The 22,945-nt window shown below is 38.3% G+C and overlaps 1 protein-coding gene across 24 annotated transcripts in view; it reads right to left on the bottom strand.

Annotated features, from left to right (window-relative positions):
- Positions 1–12,799, bottom strand: part of LOC105228263 (uncharacterized) — a 30,351-nt gene extending 17,552 nt beyond the window's left edge. For 2 of the 24 annotated variants that reach the window (XM_049461097.1, XM_049461096.1), the window contains exons 1-2: positions 10,510–10,699; positions 8,715–9,229 (exon numbers count right to left, since the gene is read on the bottom strand). The gene's annotated coding sequence lies outside the window, so the exon portion shown is untranslated. Of the gene's footprint in view, positions 1–144; positions 7,384–7,800; positions 8,644–8,714; positions 9,230–10,509; positions 10,977–11,664 lie in introns of those variants that run through there. The other 22 variants (XM_049461106.1, XM_049461105.1, XM_029551129.2 and 19 more) reach the window with 19 other exon arrangements.
- Positions 12,800–22,945: the final 10,146 nt, after the last annotated feature.

Genomic DNA, 22,945 nt, shown 5'->3' with positions numbered 1-22,945 from the left:
ATAAAATTCAATGATTTGCAAGCGTTGCTCGTTAGTAAGTCTATTCATGATGAAATGTCAAAGCATACTGAGCATCTTTCTCTTTGACACCATGTCTGAAATCCCACGTGATCTGTCAAATACTAATGCATGAAAATCCTAACCTCAAAAAAATCACCCGTTACATATGTATATACATATCCATTTTGTACATATGTATGTACATATTTTGTGTATTTTACTGCAATAATAATTTGTTTAACTATTATATCCTAGTATCTGTTTTAATGCGATAAATTAATTTTTTATACGTACATATGTACATACATATGTACTTATGTATATTCATATAAAAGTGATGATGTCGTCTCTAGTTGTAATACCACTACTCTATACATTGCAGGCATATACTTATGTACATATACCACTATACCATACCATACATACATTGCAGCCAAAATAAGTGAATTAACGTTGACGTATTGGTGCGGTGCAAATGCGTACGCAGGTAAGGATAGTCCAATTGGACCTAGCAAGAAACTCCTCTGTTTATAGTTTTTAATAGTTGGAAATTGAAATTTGATAGTACAAACTAAATGTTTCGAAAAGAAAACCTACAAATATAATTGTGACAAAAAGGGACCCGAAAATTGTAATTAAACTCCCCGGGTAAATGATTTTTCAAAAACGTGTATTTTGCTAAGTTGTCAACCAGATTGTTAACAAAAGCTGCTTAAGTCGGTACACCTACAGCCTACGAGTGATACAAAGCCTTCAAAGACGGTCGAGAGATCGTTGACGATATGCCTCGTTCTGGACGACCTTCCACCTCTTCAACTGATGAGAATATTAAAAAAGTAAGGAATGTTGCTTGAAAATCATCGGGCAAGTATTAGAGATATGGCTAGAATGTTCGAAGTTAGTCCAAGTGATTTTGGTGAATATTTTGGGTATGCAAAGCATTCTTGCCCGCCTCGTCCCTATAAAGCTGAAGTTTTTTTTCAAAAAGAGTACCGTAGACAGGTCTCTTCGGACATGCTTGATAGTGCAAAATACCGATCCCTCTTTCATGGAGAGCATTATAACTGAAGATGAGACATGGGCTTCTGAGTTTAAATGCAAAACCGTCAACAATTATCGGAATGGAGTTCGTTTTCAGTCGATCGAAGAGATAAAACAAAGTTCGATGAAGGAGCTGAAGGACATTCCAAAAGTGCTTATGAAAAGTATTTCGAGAATCGGAAAATTTGTTGGCATACGTGTATTACATCTGGTGGGAATTACTTTGAAGGCGACAAAAGAAATATTGATGAACAATTAAATATTTTGCGTTTTATTTACAATTTTCGATTTATTTGGCAAAATTGTAAAACCATGCAAAAGAATTTGCGAGACTTAATGCCTGCCCATTCCTGGAGGGTGTTTGCATTACCTTGAATACAAATGAACACCCACATGTGTGTAAATTGTATTGCAATTAGGTTTCGAGGTCTGGAGCGAGGAATGTGTCTTTTGCGCACTTACAAAGGCATACGAGCAAATTAAAATGTTTCACATTCCACACTATTAACTGTTCAGGAAACATACGGCCCCCATGCATGTATACAAAGAACATATGTATGCATGCACACAGCCCAGAATCGCTCTCATGGAATTCACGAATATAAAATACAGTATTTATGAATTGTTGTTGTTATTGACCCCTTCAAATAAATTGAGCAATGTGAGATCAATTATAAGATCTAAAGCTTTTTACATTTGTACCAAAAGATGAACAAGTTGTTCATATGTATGTATATACATATCTACGCAAGCACATAAACGTATTCAGATAAATAATTGATGCTCTGGAAACCAACACGTAACTTCAGCTAGGTATCTCATTGAGTGAGGTATTGTTTTGCTTTGTTTTTATTTTTGTTTTTGGTATAATACAAATGTACATGCATATGTACATAATATGTATGTATGTACATACCACACTCGTGCTCACTGCTTATTAAAAGCGTATTCAAGCAAGCTTTCTAAGGTCAGATAAGAAACGCAGAAAACGGAAAAGAAGAATAAAAAATAATAAATAGAAACAATTACTTTTTTAAAGGTATAAAACGAAGTGCTAAGTGCTCTCTAAACCTTCAAGATATATTTGCAGTCATATGAACAAGCATACGAAGGCACTGTGCTCGTTGAGTTAGTAAAAAATGTTCAAAATTTCATCTCACTTAGCTCCAGTGTTAAGTACTTGAGAAATGTTTCTTATATGCCATATAATATACTATATACATACATGCATATGTACATATGTCTGTATTTATTTGTTTAATATGTAATCCGGCTTGGCGTATGCCCTGTTGGCTTGAATGTGTTGTTATTGTTTCCAATATCCCACCGTTTTTCGTTAGCTATTTCTGCGCCATTTTGCGCCCCTTCGAATCATCATCATTCATTTCAACATCTGTAGACTTATCGGACGACCGAAACTGCTGCTCTTGAGTCGTTGGTTTGTACGACTAAGTTTTTTTCCCATTTTGAAGTAGTTGTGAAAGGTCACCCTGAAATTGTATATCTTCATCTTTATTGGCGTAGACGCTAATTACGCGGTTATAGCCGAGTTTACAGCAGTGCGCCAGTCCTTCTTCCTTTTCACTATTTGGCGCCAATTGGAGATTCCAAATGAAGTCAGGTGCTTCTTTTCCTGGTCTTTCTAACGGAGTGAAAGTCTTCCTCTTCCTCTTCTTCCCCCGGCGGGTATTGCGTCGAATACTCTCAGAGCTGGGAGGCAAGTCGCGAATGCGACGACTGTTTGTTTGATGACAGGTGTTATTTCATCTTGCCGACCATGACATGAAACTTCGTACAAGTGTCATTTGGTATTCAGAGAAGACCAGTAATGCTGTTGGGCGGAATGGGACAATTTTCACGTCCACAAATCACATTAGCTAAGCACTGCTTTGCCAAACAGCGTATATGGCAAAACATTACGAAAAATACTCTAAATAATCTTACTTATCTATGTACATAAAGGTGCTATATTCCATTACAATATCTGAAATCTAACGAAGACCTGTAAGCCATCTGCAAGCAATCAGTAAATATCTGTCAGTTTTCCATAGTTTTCCATAAATATACTAATTTATAAATCCTAAGAGTATTTAATTTATTAATTCAAATGATTGGACCAACAACTTTTCAAGACATAAAATCTTTGCAACGAAATCTTTTAGAATTTACGGGGCCAATAGCAGTGAAAGCTTTGTGGTAACTGATGCGGTTAGGTGTTGCAAGAATCTAAGAGTAGCGTTATGGTTCCCGCTGAAAAGTCACATGTACTTGATGTACGCGCCGTAAAGTAAAACTTTTGAAATCGCCGCAGTTTCATGTAGCATTTTGGGAGACCGTACAAATGCGCAATTCGTTCAACAGCTTTTGGTAACACTCTTAAGTTGTGCTGCCCTTAAGCATACAGTAGGCTCCGCTAAAAGTGAGCAACCAGTCTGGTGAGATGTTTCATGAAATGCTTGTAGTTTGGACAGTGTTGCTGGTTGCTGTTGTTGTGGGCCCATAAGCATGTATGCCTTAAATTGATGATCAAGGTACTAGAGATATTACCTACATATTTACATATAAATGGAAAGGAACATTTTAAAGACTTTGCATTGATGCGATACTTTGATTATTTGGAATGTGCCTATGCATTCAAATGTGAGCAATGTGTGAAGTTTGGTCTATTATAAAGCAAACGAAGAGCTTGTTCAATATCTGGAGGTTTGTCTGTCTGACCGCAACGATCAGTTGTGATTTCAACTGGTTTTTGAATCTTCATATGCTCAAATGAAACTTTTATGCACAGTGATTTTTTAGTTCAATACAAACAACAATCTCACAAAACATAATAGTGGCACATCGGCTGTATCTGTACACACACACACTAACACGTATTGATGAAATTGGTTTTTACCTTATATGCCGTCTTAAGTGAGTTGCTAATGCAAAACTGTACACCATAATCGTACATAAATTCAAAGGGGCTTGCCAATATTTACATACATACATATGTATGTAAGTGTGTATGTATATATAATACACATAACTTATGCAAATTACTAGAGTCCGCTAGGAATAACTTTTCTAAAAGCAGGGGACATGTGTGGCTTCGCGCGGTGGATTAATGGTTGGAAAAGCGCTTGTTGACCGAAGAGGACCTTGGTTCGATCGCCGGGTCACCCCAATCTCAAAAAGTGTTTTCTGAAAGCGCTCGCGAAAGCCTAAAACTTGTAGGATGCTCTATTCCTTGGACAAGCATCTCGACGACGTGTTTGCTGCGTTCTCAGCATTCTCTTCCACCAAAAATGTTGAGTACTTCCTCCTAAGTTACCTCCAAGTCATCATATTGATGACAATTCCGATTCGTGGGAATGACGGAGTGAGCGCACATTCATACTCCTCATATTTATTTACTTAAATGGGCACATTTGTTGCACTCACTTTCGATGTTTGTTAATTTTCTGCTTGTTTAAAGTGTATTGCAATTATAGTAAGGTAAGCTCACCGTAAACAACATATGTATGTATGTATGTACATATGTATGTATGTACGTATCAATGAAAACGGGGTTGCATGCTAAACGGGTGACTTCTGTCGATCAGTTCGTATTCCACTTATCGTTGTTGTTCTGAAACGTGCCCGATTGCAAAATCGCTGTGCATGCATGTTCGTATGTATGTAAGACAATGCATGCACCCAACTCGTTCTGTATACATATGTATTAGAGTGCAACTGAGCTGGCCGACGCGAAGCGCCAAATGTTTAGAGTCTTTTGTAGAAATTCTGCTTATGCACTTTTCCACGGGTTGCTTTTGTTCGTTTAATTTGCATTCTTTGCAGAAAATGAAGTAATTGTCAATCAACCTATTTACTTGCATGCTCGAATTATTTGTTTTCACAGATGTACATATGTACATACAAACATAGAAAGATGTTATATGTGTAATGCCGAGTGGAAATGTGTAGATGAATGTATGTATGTGTGTATATATCAGCCCTCACTGCGTTCACCTCGTCAACATGGCAGGGGCGCGCAAATTAAATTTTCAGCAATTATGACATCATTGTTTTCGTTAAAACCCAGACAAAAGTGTGGACGCTCACGCAATACACTTGCAAATACATACAAGTATGTATATCTGACATATTCATATGAAGACCTCGTGCAAATAAAACTAAATCTATCTAGGTGCTGAACGAACTCGGCCCAGTTCGCATTGCCTCAAGCATTGTGGCGTTCTATATGGTCGTTCAGAACTTATCATAGTTGCAACATGAATTATCGAAGAGTAAACTGAGAGCGCGACTACATCGTCACAAATAGCGTGGTCCCGTTAATTTGAACCGATAATTAGAAATCTTCATACGAAAGTCCACTTGTAAAAATTAATAAATATACAAATGTACATAAACATGTTTACGTCTGCATAAGCGACTTTATTGAGTAGCTTCAACCAAAGCGGCGCCTCGCTTAATTTGTCTAATGTGCAGAATTTATGCTTACAATGAATTGTCGCAAATTTGTGTCACTGCGCCAAAAACACTCGCAATCGCTCTCAGATAAGCGCCAACAGCGCTGCCAATATGCCGCTGACCCCAGAGCCGAACTGAACTTTGCCAAATACAGACGGCTGGAAATCACAGTGGCTCGACATGCATTCACATGTGTGCACACGTGCAGATATACTAGTACATATACACGTATACATACATACTTATGTACTTTGAGCGGGCAAACTGCCCATTTCTGTCCGCTGTGAGTTGATAATTCACTGTTGTTGCCAGAAAATCAATTTCTGCGCAGATATTCAGCACAAAGGCGGCGCCAAACGTTAGCTGTTGAGCAGTAAAAGCCCATCGCCGCTGCAGCGGTGGCAGCGGTTTAATGCAGTTATGCAACATCTTCCAGCGCATAAACATATACTTAGGCATGTACATTCATACATACATATGGGTGTGTATCAAGCAGTGGAACAAAACAAAATTTCATGAAAATTCCAATCCCCGGCCTAAAGTGGAACTAGTCAAAGAAGGATGAGATTTTGGTAGAGCTTTGGAAAATACGGTTCAGAAGGAGCCCAAAGTTCCGCCAATATTTTGGCGATAAAACCATGGAGGTCCTAAGCAAAATTCAAATTTATATTCCCCCACAAACAGAGTTAGATAAGTAGTTCTGTAACAGTTTTGAAGTTGTAAGGCCAACATAATTTTGAGAGTAATTTGACAAACGAAGTAGTGCTAGGAAATAGGTACAGTTTGAGGTTAACTACCCATTATATTTGAAGTCGGCGAGGGTTAACATACACATGTATGTACATACATATATCTGTCTCGTTAAGATTTACGATGAGAACAAAATCGTTATACGTTGAGAGCAGAATTAGATCGTATCAAAATGAGGTACGGACGTAAAAGCTATTAATTGAAATTCACGTAGGCATAATAAATATATTTCGAATTCTTTCTATTTATTTCTAGTATCTCCGATACTAAGATCATAATATCGGATAGATGTACATATGTATGTATGTACATTAATGATATCATGAATTGAGGTTATTTCTACTCCAAAAATACTCGTTTGGGACTACTCTCTTTGGAGATTAAGAAATTATTTTGGGGATGCAGTGGTGTATACGAGTATGTGCCAACTAACATATTATTTGAAATGAGAAAGGGCTTGAAGGAATCAGCTGGTCAAGCGGTAACTCGTTGATGCAATGTGGATATACTTACATATGTATTCCTATAGTGTCCTCATGAATTGCTTTCAAGCAGTCATTTGGAAATCAAATTATACAAGTACATACTATGTGTATATGAAGGTATGTACAAATGTATGTAATCGGACGCTCTTAATAATTCAAAATAAGATTTTAGATACTGCTGAAAGCGAAGAAGATTCCTAAATTCCGGTTTTACTAAATTGTTATTGACAATAAATTTACAAAATATATAGTATGTATACGTATGTATGTATCTATAACAAATCTGCTTGTAGATTTCAAATGCAGTCAATTCTGAAAAGAACGAATATATTGCACAATCATATGTGTATGTGCATGTGGATGTACATACATATGTATATGCCAGTGCCTAACTTGCCGATGGGTTCCTTTGATAACCGCACGGTGACATTGTTTGCCAACGTTCTCAATAAGCTCATCCGTTGTGCTGTGGGCTGAGGTTGGACATCGCAGGCCTTTTACGAATATAAGTATGTATTTATGTATGTATGTATCTGCGTCCTATGGTTATGCTTTGCGAATGTGATTCTCAACTAAGGGCATATTTTTGCTTCTACTTATGTATGTTGGACTTTTATTTGGGAAATCTCAAGATACGAGTATCAGACCAGAACTGTAAAAAAGAATTGTATGTACTTTGAAGAAAATAATTTCAGAGTTCGCTTCGGCTGTGATAGGAACCCATGACCCCTCAGTTGGTAGTAACGCACTTAACACATAAATATACGTATGTATATACATACATATGTATGTATATTGTTGTGGCAATTAAAAAAGCTAAAGTATATTTCGTTGTTGGAACTTCAAAAAATAACATTTGTTTAATTGTATACATATGTTTATGTATGTATGTATGTATATAATACAATAGTGTATGTGCGTGCGGAATATTCCGACGTACCAAGTCAATTTGGCGAACAGTCAGAAACACACATACACCAAGTGCTTAAGGGTATGAATGTATATGTACATATGTATGCTTACCGTAATTGTAAGCGTATCCGTAAGTATGTATAGTACATCAAATTGTATGAAAATAGTGTGTATGTTTATATGTACATATGTATGGTGTATGTGCAGGTGAATGTTAATCTTTTTTAAGCAATTAAAGTTGGCTATAATGCGCCTGCCAAACAACAAAATTAAATAAAGTGGTTGTTGAGGTTTTCAGCTTCCACATGGTGATTTTGGCTTCGAGGAGAAGAAAGGTAAAACGTAGAAGCCAACCAAGCGTACAGAGTCAAATATGAGTGAGTGCATATTATTATTTGGTTAGTTAATGTTAATGTTTAGTTAAAATTTTCACCAAAAACACCAACCTTAACGGAATCTGGTAACTCTGCAAATCGGCATCTGGAACGCTTCTCAGAACCGATTTCCCGATACCAATTTTGTTAAGGGCCTTTTAATAGGCTTAATTTGGACACATTTGGTAAGCTTAGCTTAGCACTTTCGAAATGCTCACTGACTTAAAGTGTAAATAATACAGAAAATATCACCAAAATAGTCATTCTATCTTGATGATTTATTACATGGTAAGACGGCAACACATTTTCGGAAACATTTACTAAACGTCGGAAATCATATCCACACCTTAGTGTTGAGGGAAGGTGCATATGGTAATCGTTTAGGACTAGGAGTGGATTAAGCCGCTTAAGAATCTGATAGGATTGAAAATCTCCTTCTATCCGCAGTTGTGGTCTGATTTGTCCTCTTTTCAAACTGTGTTAATATGTACATACATATATAATCAAGGTAAGGCTCCCTACAGTTCAATATGTTTTGACCAACACTTTTCTTTGAACGCGGGAAAGCATGAAGATGTTCATATATACTGTATGTGTTTGCATGAATTTATGTGTACATATGGAACCTATGTAGATATGTACAAATATTATGAGAGTGAAGGTTATTTATAGTACGTGAACACTCATATCTATTTACCTTGACGATAACGCTGTTGATGATACCAGAATGTTTGTAAAGTTGTGTTGAAGTGCAGCGTGTGGCGGGACGGGCGTTCGCTCCTAGTATGATAAGCGACAGAAGGCGTACATTCTTAGTATGTACATACATAAGTATGTAAATAAATGGAAGATCGCTTTTTTTTGTTTTTGCTAGAGTAAGCACAAACTGTTCCACGGACAATTCGCTGCTTCAGGTGATCTGTACTCACAATGGCAAACACTTCACTTCAAGGACGACAATACAAATATTGTTGATAAATATGTATATGATTGTGGGTACAGAAGTGTCTGCACTAGATAAAATGCATACAATGTTTTTCACTTAGTTCAATTGAAATGCTGTTCTTGGTTTGCTCTTTATCACTCATTAAGTATATATGCATGTAATGTTATACGTACATACATACATGTGTATGTGTGCAAGTGTGTTGTCCTATAGATTTCACAAATCGTTTTTAACCGCAAAGTGAAACCGGTAGCGTGGACTAAACACTATAAAGCAAATTATTTAAGCACAAGCAGGCAAGTACTTCATAGGAATGCATCTATGTATGTACATATGTATGTACATATGTATGTACATGTATGTATTTATGTAAATTTGTTTGCACTTAAATGATCACAACAAGATACTGCATATGCAACCGATTATATTTAAACTGACACTTTTCGCGTGATCACGGTCACCCACACACACATACACAACAGTACAGACTCGATAAACCGATTGCACCCCGATGAGAAATTATTCTTTCTCATACAGACAGACATAAGTAAGATAAAATATGTTTTCAAAACTTACAGCTTGCAGATGTGCATAAACAAATTTTAATAACTGTAGATATGTAATTCAATCTAATAAAGCACATGATTAGCAATGACGTGTTCGTTTTATCAAGTCTCCACTGTATGCATTCGAGTAATATGTACTCGAGTATGTATGAATTTATAAACGTACACATGTATGTATGTTTGTATGAGTTCACACGTACATATGTACATACATCTGTTTGGAAATTAAGCATTTACATCGGCCGATGGCGTGTGCGCAAACACAGTGCGATTTCTTTTTAATATATTTAAAAGTTATATAAAAGTCACATATGTAAGTACACAGCTCGATTTTCTTTTTTTTTGTACATATTTTGCACCATTCGTACATACTTACATACATATGTATGTGAATATACTTTTATATGCATATGGAAACAATAATTCACCGGAGTGTTTGCTTTTTTTTTCTTTGCTCCCTTATCGGGAAGCGGTGGGGCGGCAGTGGCGCGCGCAAAAGCTCAAACGCTTGCTAAAATTCGCTCCATTCCGACCGGTTGCTTCAATGCCTCAAAGCAGCTGCACTGAACAATGACAACCGACGCTGCGATCGCCGTCGATTTGATTAATATTATTTTTGTTTGCTGTGTGCTTGTGAATTTTTTCCTCTGTTTTTAATAAAATTGCATTCACCGGCAATTCACGAACTCACGAGCTGTAGCTGCTGTTACTCATCACGTTCCTGGGTAAGCCGTCGCTTGACTGCCGCTTTTCGTTCTCGTTTGTTTTTGTTTTTGTTATTGTTATTATTGGTGCTTTTACTACCTTTCATTCATACGCACATCTGCCGGTTTCATACACGGCCATGTACGACAAACGAACCGAATACTCAGTAATCTAACACACACACACACACAAACATACGTCTTATTCACTATGTGTCATTTGTATTGCACAAATATTGGTTAGTGTTTGTGTTGCATATGTAATTGCGCCGTTACCGTTCGTAATCAACCCGCTTTATTGAATTTCGAAGCCAAAGGCCCTCCACTGCGTACTCTATTCGCTATCACTTTTGACGATGTACTGAGCTTGGAACTGCTCGCATGTGCCCGTTGTACGTGGATAACGACCGTTTCGCGTTCTGTCTCATTAACAACTGAATAAGTGAGCAGCTGAAGCAGTGAAGTGCCCAATGAGCCGTTCGAGTCGGGCATGTGTGCTCACTGCTGGATTGTTGAATGGTGTTCATTCTGGAAATGAACTCACCACCAATGCTCGGAGCGACTAACTGCCAAGCGGGGCGGCTGTTCCCAATGGGAAGTCAGTGAATTGTTGGCAAGGTACTATCGCTCGCAATATGTGCGCTCTGAGCGTGCCCCGGTGTTAACAAAAGCTGACTGTGGAGTGAGTCACTATAATCTAACAAGCGAACTACCAATAAATTTGGTAAGGCTAGAGTGGGTATGTATGTATGTAATCGATAAGGGCAAGAGTGGAGCGTTTGCGCAAACGAAGTGTTTGGCTAGCGCACTGACTGCTAAGCAACATATGCTGTACGCATTCAAGTAAACAAACATACTTATGCTCGTACAACCCAACAAACCATTTAGTTTAAGATGCGGTCAACTATGTTCTTAACACACATTTTGCTCTCAAACTTCTCAATTCAATCAAAACCAACTTTCTAACCATTTACGAAATTTTTCACATTGCTAGACAATTGGATAGAGGGTACGAGATTAGCTTCATTTAAAATATGTTCATAAATATGTTCATATACTAACGAAGCTATATACATTCTATATTCTCAAGAAATTTGTGTGTTTGGATGTAGATATGCTTAATGTCGTGAAGGGAATGTGATTCCTAAAGTGCCTGTATCGCAGAAGTATATTGAACCTTTTCTTCTTTCACATTAGGATGGCTCCAATATTTTCTCCGCTTGGTTTGGAGGAGAATTCTAAATCTTGTAAAACGGTATTTGATGTATGTATATGAATGAATGAACGAATCTTTCAAACCGATGGACATCAAGAAAATGTAATGAGACGACGTCAAGCGCTCTATGAGATAGGCACTTTCACATAAAAGACGGTGAGGTTGCGATTTAGTGTAGTTGTAGTATGTTTTAGGGCAAAATAAACTTAGCTTACCTTTCGACGTAAACTTTCTTTTTGCATCTCTTTTTATATTATCTTCCATTGGACACAAATGTCGCGTTTCAGGGAATGAATGTCATGGACATCATTTAATTACCTCCATTCACTAAAGCAAACACAATCGCCAAGAGCTGGCGTACTCATTTTCCCACTGTATATATGTACATAACGTGCATAAGACTGCTAATTGAACGGTAAGTATGATGAAAGCGGAACTCGAATTAACGTGTTGGCGGCAAAATGACTTGCAACGACAAGGCGACAATTTGGACGATCACACACAAACTGCTAAGTTTGGTAAGAGTCAGCACTTTGTCAGCACTACTTAGGCACCATATACTTCAAGTATGATTCTGATTCCATGTTCAAGCAAATATTACTTGTATATGTAACTCTTTATATATTTGCATTTTGTCCTGACCGAATATTCAGTTCATTTGGTCTTTGTTTTGCATTGCGTTCTTATTTGATTCTGTTCTTTTTTCATAGGCTATAGGTGGTTCATTGTGTAGTTGTTAAGCTTTTCTTGTGGTCAAACTCACACACTCGGGACTTAAGCCGAAATCCATAGGGAACCGGTTTGATCCATCTCGCCGTGCTCGCGTTTTCTTTATTCTTCTCATCGTTTACTTTTCTTGACATTAAAGACACATACACATACCCATACATAAATATATAAATACTTCAACACTATCGCGGGCACACATACACGTAGATGCCTGATGTGCTTCCGTAATTCACTTTTCAACGCTAAGTAGATACATTATTTACCGAAACGAAACCACAATTAAGAAACCCACACACGCTCTTAAGACACGATACGCTTCGCATTTGTTTTAATATCCACTTTAAGTAATTTGCGATTAAAATCACAGGCATCGCGTTACCTTGCGTGTACGCGCGCACTTATGTATGTATGTATGTCTATGTATGTATAGGGTATATACATATGTAGATATGAAGGCATGTGTGCTCGCACTGGGAACAATACTTGAACTGGGTTCAAGTCATGGCACTTCGCTTACACACTCTAAGCACAAGACAAACAACGGAAATGAAGAGTTGAACGCTGAAATGGCTAAGATCCCGCGAGGAGCCGACGTGCCACGCCGAGCAACTGGAGTGGAATGCGCGAAGTTGCTAACTGTATCTCACCTGAGGACAGAGATCGAATCCGCATTGGAGTTGAATCTAAAGTTTCAGTTGTATTTTGAGTACTCTCTGGATTACCTACCGGTTCGTAAGAACATATCTGGCTGCATGTAGGCATGTGTGTATGTATGGATGTTTTGCTGTGCAAAGCAAAAGCGCTTCTTTCGGTTTCTTTATAAGCAAGCGTGAGTAAAAGCATGCAATTCAATGTTTCAAATACGTGAGTCTCTAAGTATTGTCATCTACATACATACATCATGAAGCTAATAGTATTTTTTCAAAGTTTTCGGCGGATGTAGGTATGTTCGCAAATAAGTGGCCACTAACTCTTCAAGTTATCAACGTTACGATTTATGTAGATATGATTTTGTTTTGTTTGTAATGCGTAGCTGTAATATGAAAGAACCTTCTTAACATAATAATTATTGCATCTGTTGCAGATTCTATATTTATTTTTAAAGTTTGTTGCGATTCTTGCTCTTTGAAAGGTTTGTCGCACTGATATGCAAGAGTATCGAGTATGCAGAGAACGTATACGTTCTCTAAAATATGCTTACGATATTTGAGAATGCTTCGGGCGAAAGTGAGAATAAGCCTAAGAGTATATGACAAAGTTTAAAGACTGCGGATGGCGACATCTGTGTTTCGTTGTTCAAATTTGTGTGCAAATTCAACTGCAGGTGTCGCTGAGGCAATATAGCCGAGTTGCAAACTTTTCGGTCACCCACCCTTTTCACAATTGAACGTACGATATATCGTGCGTATGCGAAAAACGTTAACACGTTGAGGGCCATCATATAATGAGGGTCCTTTTGGCCACGAAATTTTTCATTTTCATAATAGAATTAAAATGAAATCCTACAATATCTCTCTTCGCCATTTCTTGAAATTGTATAGGAACCAGTTCTTCCTGGAACAGGAAATTATATATGGGAAGATCTTGGAGATCCACGTGTTAAAATTTAATATATACCTTTATTGGATTATATTAAATACAGGGTGGACCGAAATGACTTATACATTTTTCAGGAAAAACGAGGTCTGCATCACGTTCCTATTCGACGATATAACATTGTAGCATACGAATGATCCAAATCCGAGTACTCTTCGGCATCGCAAACATCAGCTTCGATGCCAGATACGCATCGTTGTAACCTGAACATCTGTACATATTATATTTCCATAATCGCGATGGTCCATTGTTTTTTCAAACGATTTGTAGCGGGATCAGTTTTTATCCCTGAATCAATATTAAATTCGTGTATGTATTAATTTTTGCTCATTAAACCCTAATTAGTTTCTTTTGCGTCTAGACACGGAAGATTTACATATGCATCGCCACAATCACACACATGCATGCATACATCAGACCAGCGCTTTTTGGGTGCATGTGTAGTATGTGTGCAACATCTGACCTGCTTCTTCTGCGTCCGGATACATTTGCGTGCCGTGATTCTATGCACAACATACATACACACTTTACATACACATTCATATATTGTATATTTGCCCACATATATGTAAATATTTGAGAAATTTGCGGCAAATCGAACACGATCGGTGTTTTTGTGCAGGAGTTCTGATTATCATAACATTAATTTTTTCTTGTTTGTGGTTGGCTTAATTTTCTGGATTTAATTATGCGTTCCTTTATAAGTATTTACCTATAGATCAATGCGAATCTCTATAAAAAGCGACACATACCTAGCAAAGCGAATCGTTTACCTGCTTCAATTAGCTAGCTGAAGCTTACTAACCCTTCATAGCAGAGCTCGTCACGCCTGTCTACGCTTTCTTCCATCCGATTGCTTAAATAATGGCTGAATAAAACTATCCATGTCAAAAAAGGTATATGTTCCACATGTCCCTGTATTGCTTGAGTCTAGAGCTATTTTCAGTTAAAGCGAGGTTTTAGCGCAAAAAGCATAAAGTTGCTAACCCTGCACTCCATCACTTTATAGAGTATTTAAAGTATGGACAAATATAATAAAATTCTCCAGCTCAGATCTTTTTTGGTCGATGAGACGATGGGGAGGACATATTCCGCATGAAAGGTCGTCTGCTGATGGGAGTATAAGTATGTTCCGACTAAAGATTAAAATTGCACTTACTACCGAGAAATCAAGTTACACTATTTCTATTTGACTGCAACAATAATGCTTTCTTTCTACACACTCACCAATATATTTTGATTTTTACGCAAAGCTTTGCGCCTACCTCCAGCCTCTGCAAGTGAAGTCCGGTTGTTGGCGTACACAGTGCAATGCGAAGAATACCTTTCTGCGAAAGTCAATCTTAAGTCGTCTAATAACACTTCGACAATCATAACAACACCATCATAATCAACGCAACCGCAGTTATTACACGCCACCGTGGCAAGAACCAGCAAATCAATGAAGACAACCGAGCATCTTGCAATAAATGCACACGCACATGAAGCTGTGAACATTGGTATGGTACATACATATGTATGTACATATATGTGTGCAATAATCAAAAATTGCATATCGTACATACAGAAAGCCATGAGCAAAGCCTGAGAAAGTTGTGTTCAGGCATTCTCCTTTGCAACCCCGGTTCCTTTGGATCGTAATGAGCTTGAGCCATTATGGGCTGTGCTGTAGAAGATCTCAGCCATAAAGCAGCCTTCAAAGATCATTGATGCTTGAGACAACATATACATATGTATGTATGTATGTATGTATGGACATCTTGCTAAAGGAACCTGCAACTCGCAACTCGTACGCAAATGTGTAAAGACCAGAAGCTGTTCTGCTTATAATTACAATCAATGAAAAAGCAAGCTGTGCTATTTGGCGATCAACTCGACAGTTGTGTCAGTGTATGTGTTATGCAATTCTCGATGATCGGGTGGATTTGGGCACTGATTTGAGAACTCTGTGTGGAAGCCTCCGTGAGGCATGTGTAGCTCGCTTAAACGTTTGGCTCATATAGGGTGCTTTTTTATGGTATATAATACTTATTGTTAATAATGAAGTGACTAACATTTTCTACATATTAAAAGTCAAATTTTATGGCATTTACTACTTTGATAGAATTTCGGGCATTGAGCATCGCGTCTGCGCCCTAGAAAAGCGTTGTGTCGGACCAATTTTGCACCTCTTTTTCAGCAATGCTGACCTCGTCTAGAAAATATCCCTCCGAATATTTGCTTTCAACTAGTCAGTACCGGCTAGTTTATCTGCAGATATCATTGAGTTGACATAATACAAATAGTAGTCTAACGGAACTAAATCAAGTGCTTTCTTTGACAGCCTCTGAAAACCTATATTCTTCTAAAAACACCTTATATTTACGTAACCATACATGTCTGTACTCATGGCAGCTGCGGGGTGTGTCGGTGTGCAAGCAGGAGTCCACCTGTATCCATTCGTGTTTTGGCAGTCAATTGAGATGTGATGCCGCTACCTAATTTGCGATGCCCGGCTAAATGTTCGATCGTTGCTGATTCACAGCAACTACTCGTACAACGCCGATCGTACGTTGTGCCTTGGCCGGAATGTAAATTCCGGGAATTCATGTGGAATCAAATAACCGAATAGGGTTTATCACACCGCAGTGAGACGTCTTGATTTACATACGCACCTATTTGTTCTGATATGAGTGTGGGGATGCGGTGGGAGTGGGTTCAAATTCGGGCTTTGAGGTTCTACTTGACCGTTAATGATAAAGACTTGTTTTTATGTGCATGTGCACATTTGAGCTTTTTGTGTTGTTTTATGGATTGATTGGCTGTTTGGTCGGGCTTGTGGTCAATTACAGTTGTGGATGTGGCTACTGTAATGTGCGGCGGGACCAGCTCGCTGGCTGGGGCGTGTTCGTTCTGGCTTAGTGTTTGCAGGCTTATTACGAATGGAGCGAATAAACGAAATTGAAAGGAACAATTTTCATGTACCGCAATGTAAACATGCATACTCGATCGTATATATGTATGTATGCACGTATGTGTGGATATGAATGATGTATTGCTTTCCTCATGCACGTGAATCTGATGCTGCTGGAAGCTCTGGTGGGAAAATTTGGTTTCAAATTGTGTCTTCAATCGAGGCTCCCATTTGCATTTAATTAAATGATTCTGCCATATGTGGTGGATTTCGAATTCCATATCTTCTGGAAATCTTATAATTTAGTTTTTTCAAGCACACAAGTATCCATATATGGATGTATTGCAATATTCATCCCCGAACACGGCTTGTGGCGGATGTAGGTGAGAACGAAGGTTACGTGTACCTATCCATAACCAAACTTTGGTTTTCTATATCCATATAAGTGAGTTCATATTAGCACTCTGTTTATATTGGGTAGTCGAAAAAGTCTTCAATGAAGCAAATACCATACGAAGTACCATTTTTTTCTACCACTTTTAGCCAATTTTCCACTAGAGAGTAATTTTCACAGGCTACTCTTGAAGGCAACTTTACTCTATTAAGCGAGTTTTTTGTTCATTTGACCGAAACAAATGATAGTCCGATGATGCACGGTTAGGGCTATAAGATGCATACATCAAAACTTAACAGCCAAGCTCTCTCAGTTTTTGCCGAGTCATCAAAGATGTGTGTGGTCTAGCGTTGTCCTGAAGGAAGGCGACGCTCTTTCTGTTGATCAGTTCTGGCCGTTTTTTTCGATTGCGTGCTTCAATCTCATCAGTTGTTGACAGTAAAATGTAAAATCAATCGTTCGACCCGGCTGAAGCAGTTCGTAGTGGATGATTCCTTTCTAAGCACAGAAAACACTTAGCATAACCTTTCCAGCCGTCAATCCTGGCTTTGCGACCATTTGTTGAGCTTCACCACGCTTAGACCATGATATTTTTCGCCATTACTGTCTTCTTTGATCCAATTTTCGTCTCCTGTTAATATTCGGTTCAGAAATGGTTCGATTTCATTTCGTTTCAGCAAAGAATAGCAGATGTTAATTCGGTCCATTCAAATTTTCGCAAACAATTCATGTGGTACCCAAACAACGAGCTTATTTTTGTAGCCAGCCTTTTTTAATTGGTTCAAAACCATTTGATGATGAATGTTAAGAATGTTATAATCTCACCTTTCCAACACTATATGAGATATATGACCGCAACCGCGTCTATTGACAAAATACGAAAATACTTTTTCGACTACCCAATTGTATGTTGATATCATCGGAAATGAACACATAAGATAACGTCGAGAGACACAAGAAAAGGAGTGAGCATCAATAAACATACTGTATCAAATAACATATACAAAGCATCAGAAAAATGCCGCAACTCGCGAACCATGTCATAAACTCTAACGTAGCAACGGCAGTTCCACTTCGAAATTGTCAACATGCCAATACAAACTTGAGCGGTCCAACTCGAATTTCGAGACTGCCAGGTTGTATCTGGAAACTTGGAGACGGCATTAATGACGCGAAATGACTGCGACGGTGGTCATGTCACGCAACTGCACCCCGTCATGCAAATCACCAATACTAATGCACGCCAATATATGATAAACCTGAGCATTTATATGAGCTTGGTGGGAATGTAAAGGACACCCACTTTAGAGCTGTCATGCATGTAATTTCCAGCAAATTTTATGTGCCTTATGAATGTTGTTCCTCTGTGGCATTTCCATAACGTCAATAGTAGATATGCCTGTGTATGAAAGGTTGGCGTGTCCTGTCCTCCAAAGGTTCATGACATGCGAAGACCGACGACGTAAATTATTACTGTAAATTTATTACTGCTAATAGCATTTCCGTCAACTTTATGCGCCCGTATGCAACACAAACGCTTGAGCAAGCCTTGTGCAGAAAATCTGATCGGCGTCTCAGTCGATAGAACAATCGAGTGGATTTCCACTAAATGGTTCAACCTTTATGTTTCTGGTTCTCCCATTTTCAAGAAAATTCACAAGTAAACTTATGCCATATCAAAAAATTAGTTAGCCACAAACCTTAAAAGAAAAAATCTTAAAATTGAAACAACGTCAGTGGAAGCTTTTGGTCAACTAGCCGATATGTTCATACATACAGAAATGGGTTGAGGGGGCCACGATGCGCCCATGTACTCTAATGATCACCCGACTATGCGCAACTGTGTCTTCGAGTCTAAACTTTGTCCCCATGTTTACGTATCAAAACATGTGCGAGGTACCGGTGCGCTTGAGGTAATAAAATGAATAGTCGCAGGTGCGCTCGATACATACTTATGTACATAAAAACATTTGTGTCCCTTGTTGTGAACTTAATTTATAATTGACTCGCAATAAGCGCATGGGGAAGTGCCTCTCGTTCCGCTGGCCCCGCAACCATGCAAATCTATATTGTTCGATGCGTTCTTCGCGCATGCGTATTTAATGGCGTTTGCAGCGGTGCATTGATCATTTGCGTCCTGTCGTCAGGTTCATTTAAACTGTAAGAACGTAACTGTCGGCGTCCCAATTGGAGGACAACAACAACAAACTGGCCGTCAGTTATGTTATGAATATGGCAACAAGCAGAGCGGGGCCAATCCCAAAATACGCACGTACATGGGGCACATAATCCTGCTGGGTCGCGGTCTGTGCCAAACGACATGTGCGAGAGTGGACCGTGGCAGATCGGCGGCCCTGGTTCGGTGGCCGGTAGTTGTTGGTCGGTGATCGGTTTGTTGCTGCAGGCGCCAATGTCTACTGCACCGCAGGTGATCGCTTTGTTCATTGTGCTCAATGCTGCCGGATTATGTTTCTGCGAGCGGGAGAAAAGCGTATTTGCTGAAATGCCAACGTGCGTAATAATATCAAGCGATAACAGGTACAAAATTCAATTCAGATCGAATCGAAAGAGAACGAGCTTCTGTGGGATTATCCTTAGGCTTTCATAAAATCATTTCAAAATTTTAAAATTTTGAATTAAACAGTTTTTAATATTCACACTGATAACATTTTACAGACGGTGTTGCGGGAGTCGCTGTTGCATATTGCATAATTAAATTTTTCTGTCTACTGATGCATTCTTTTTCTATACATTCTATTTAGTAGACATCAATGAATCTGTACTTCTTGAGCTTTTTCGTTGCTTTTCAATATTATCGTTCATTCAAGCAGTTGACACGGTAATCTCGACTGGAACATGTATTGGCCGCGCACATTATGCAATACTATATACTCGTATGTACATATATGCACATACGTTTTCCTGTGCATGCCAGCTCATATACATACAAACATATGTGCCGTATTCAAAAACTCAACCACTCAGCAAACGAGATGAGATGTGGCGCGGGCATCCAGCAAAAAGCCTTTCTACTTGTTTGACAACCGGCAAAGGATTGGCCAAACTTCAAAGTTTACTGATAAGAAGATTTGCAAAAGAAATCCTTTCTTTGCCTCCTAACGGCGGCGGACAGACTTGGGTGGATATTTCTAGCTTGGCGGGGGGTGCATTGGTGGTTTACACTTCACACGCTATCAACTATAAATTTCAATGCTTCATTCCTTCCTCCCTCCCACAGGTCCGAATATTTTCTCCACATTTCTATTGAATTCCTTGATGGCGTTTCTTCTTCTTCACTTTGCGCAACTGAAAGTTTTGACACAGCTGAGCTTCAGCTTTTGTATGCACCGACAGGTCGCTTGTCGATTAGATGCATTGACAAGTTAGAGTCCGTGGTAGGGCGGTGGTCGGGGCGGGGCAGGAATAAAGTGCGATTTGAATTATTGTTGCGTTTTCCGCTTGGTTTACTGATTTGGGTCTCAAAGGGTTTTTGAGTTTTTGTTTCGTTGATTGTGGCTTTGTTTTCTTGCCATCCTTTATCTATGCCATGTGGACAGCAGAGATAGATTGGCTCGAATGCCCCACAATGAATCTAACATTACCGAACACGCAACGCATTTACAAGAGCGTTACGCAAGCTAAAAAGGTAATACCTCACCGTTACTTTTGTGAATTGTATTTTACTAATTTTGGAAAGAGTGAGATATAAATTGAGCTCAAATAGTCTTGTTCGACTAAATATGTTAGATGGCATCAATGCTTGCTAGCTGTTGCAAAGTTAGTTGGCAAACAAAATTTTAGCCTTATACAATCTTGTGGGCGTTACGGCCACCTATACACTAGTAGCACCCTACTTTTAAGTGTTTACAAATAATTTTAAAGCGTAGAAATGTAGTCCAGAATTTATTTATTTGTAAATATCAAAAATATATTTTATTTTAAACTTAAAAATAACGGAACACTGAGCATATATCATATGTAACCAATAAACTAAAATACCATATAGAAATATAGGAATCCATTCACATTTAATTCGTAACGCACATATCAGCACATGAATCCGTCTTCAGACACAAATCTTTGTAATTAATATTTTCGTTATTGGCACAATATTTATTTTACCACATAACCTTCGATTTTGATATTGTTTCGTTTCCCATTTGGCGTATTTCTTGATGACCTTTGGGCCGTCAAAGCTCTTACACTTATACATATTATACATATAGAGATACATAAGTACGTGGGTAAAGAGAAGTCATGCAGTTTGCGGAACCAGCATGAACAAATTGCAAGAAGTCAGAAATTAAAAGCAAAACATAATCGTGAGCGCGAGCCACTTCCACTGCCAACAAATGAACTGGTTTAGTTTCGAAAATATCGAATTAATGATGGCCTGTCGAATGTTCAATGTCTAACATCTAATCACGGTAGACGCGCGGCGGCAGCATCCAACGGCCGATGAGCCAACCGCCACCACAGATAAACCCATAATTACACAGCAGTTGTATTGGTAACATGGACGTTATGCTAAATCTGAATATGTGTATGTATGTATGTAAGGTGTGTTATTTGCGAAATACTAAAACATTCTAATCTGAGCTTCCAAACGGCTATGTGGACTAATATGTGTACATTCAAACATACAAAAATATGAAAAGTCAGATCAGAAGTAGGTGAAAGGGGAAAGCTCATCTTCCCACCCCATTTACTCATGAATTGTTGCTTCACGCAGTAAATATCGCTTCCATATTGTATATTTTGAATAGTTAACTAATACTAGAAACAATATATTCATCTGCGCTTGTGGTATTTATAGCTTTTAGACATATGAAAGCGCCATCGCCAATACCCAAGATACCAAGAGGACTGCCTTCATTTCACAAGATCTTGGACGATTCAAATAAACAAATATGATGGATGAAAATATTTTATATTGCCGAAACTAATCTGAGACAAATTATGAATGTAATCACACGTGTTTATGTGTACTCACATAACCAAAACCTATTACTTAGGTCTACAAAAATATTTCCTTTATATGCGCTTTTATAAGCAAATACAGAAATAATACTGAATTGGAGTAAAAATATTCAAATGTATCTATTTAATAGCAGTGGCATTATTTTATTTGTCAAAACAATTTCGTTTATTAAAATTTCAAAGAAAAGTAACCGAGTGACCTCGACGATTACTCTGTACACCTTGTTATACCTTCATAAAAAACATTTGCAAATAATTCCATGAACTAAAAACTTTCGCATCTTGTCACAAAGTTTGAGTCTCGGCTTAAAATAACTTGTAATACACTTGACGATTCTTACAAACCTCGTCCAGCTCTAAAGTAACAAAATAAATGGGATATGCTTTTCACGAAAGCCAGGGGAAGGAAATTCGCGCAACAAAGAATTGTCAAAAAAGCATAACGTCATTGGAACAATTTGACAACGAAACCGAATAAATTGATAATGCGATCAAGAATCATTAATAACAGCGAGTTAATTACAGTATACGATATGTATGTACATATGTATGTATGGATGTGTGACAAACATTCTTTGAATGAGACCACCTCATGATTTTCGATTTAGGTGGCCTCCTATCTGTTCTATTTCTATGCATTGCATTCGAAGTGTGTAACTGACGCTATGAGTCGCTTGATGACTTCGACCACTGTCCAATGAAAAGCTCGACCTCCACCACAGACAATGTCGATTCAGTTACCCGTTTCACACAATGCAACTGCGCACATAAATACACATGCACACGTACAACACTTCGAAGTCTGTTGGACAATAGTCCACTGACACTTCAACAGTTTTTGATCTTTTCGAAAATCCTGTTAATTTTATTCGTCGAGCATTTTCGTTATGCCTGGTTATTGTGA

The sequence above is a fragment of the Bactrocera dorsalis genome, unplaced genomic scaffold (assembly GCF_023373825.1).
Source record: "Bactrocera dorsalis isolate Fly_Bdor unplaced genomic scaffold, ASM2337382v1 BdCtg007, whole genome shotgun sequence".
NCBI classification, from domain to species: domain Eukaryota; kingdom Metazoa; phylum Arthropoda; class Insecta; order Diptera; family Tephritidae; genus Bactrocera; species Bactrocera dorsalis.
This window is presented reverse-complemented; position numbering and strand designations above follow the sequence as displayed.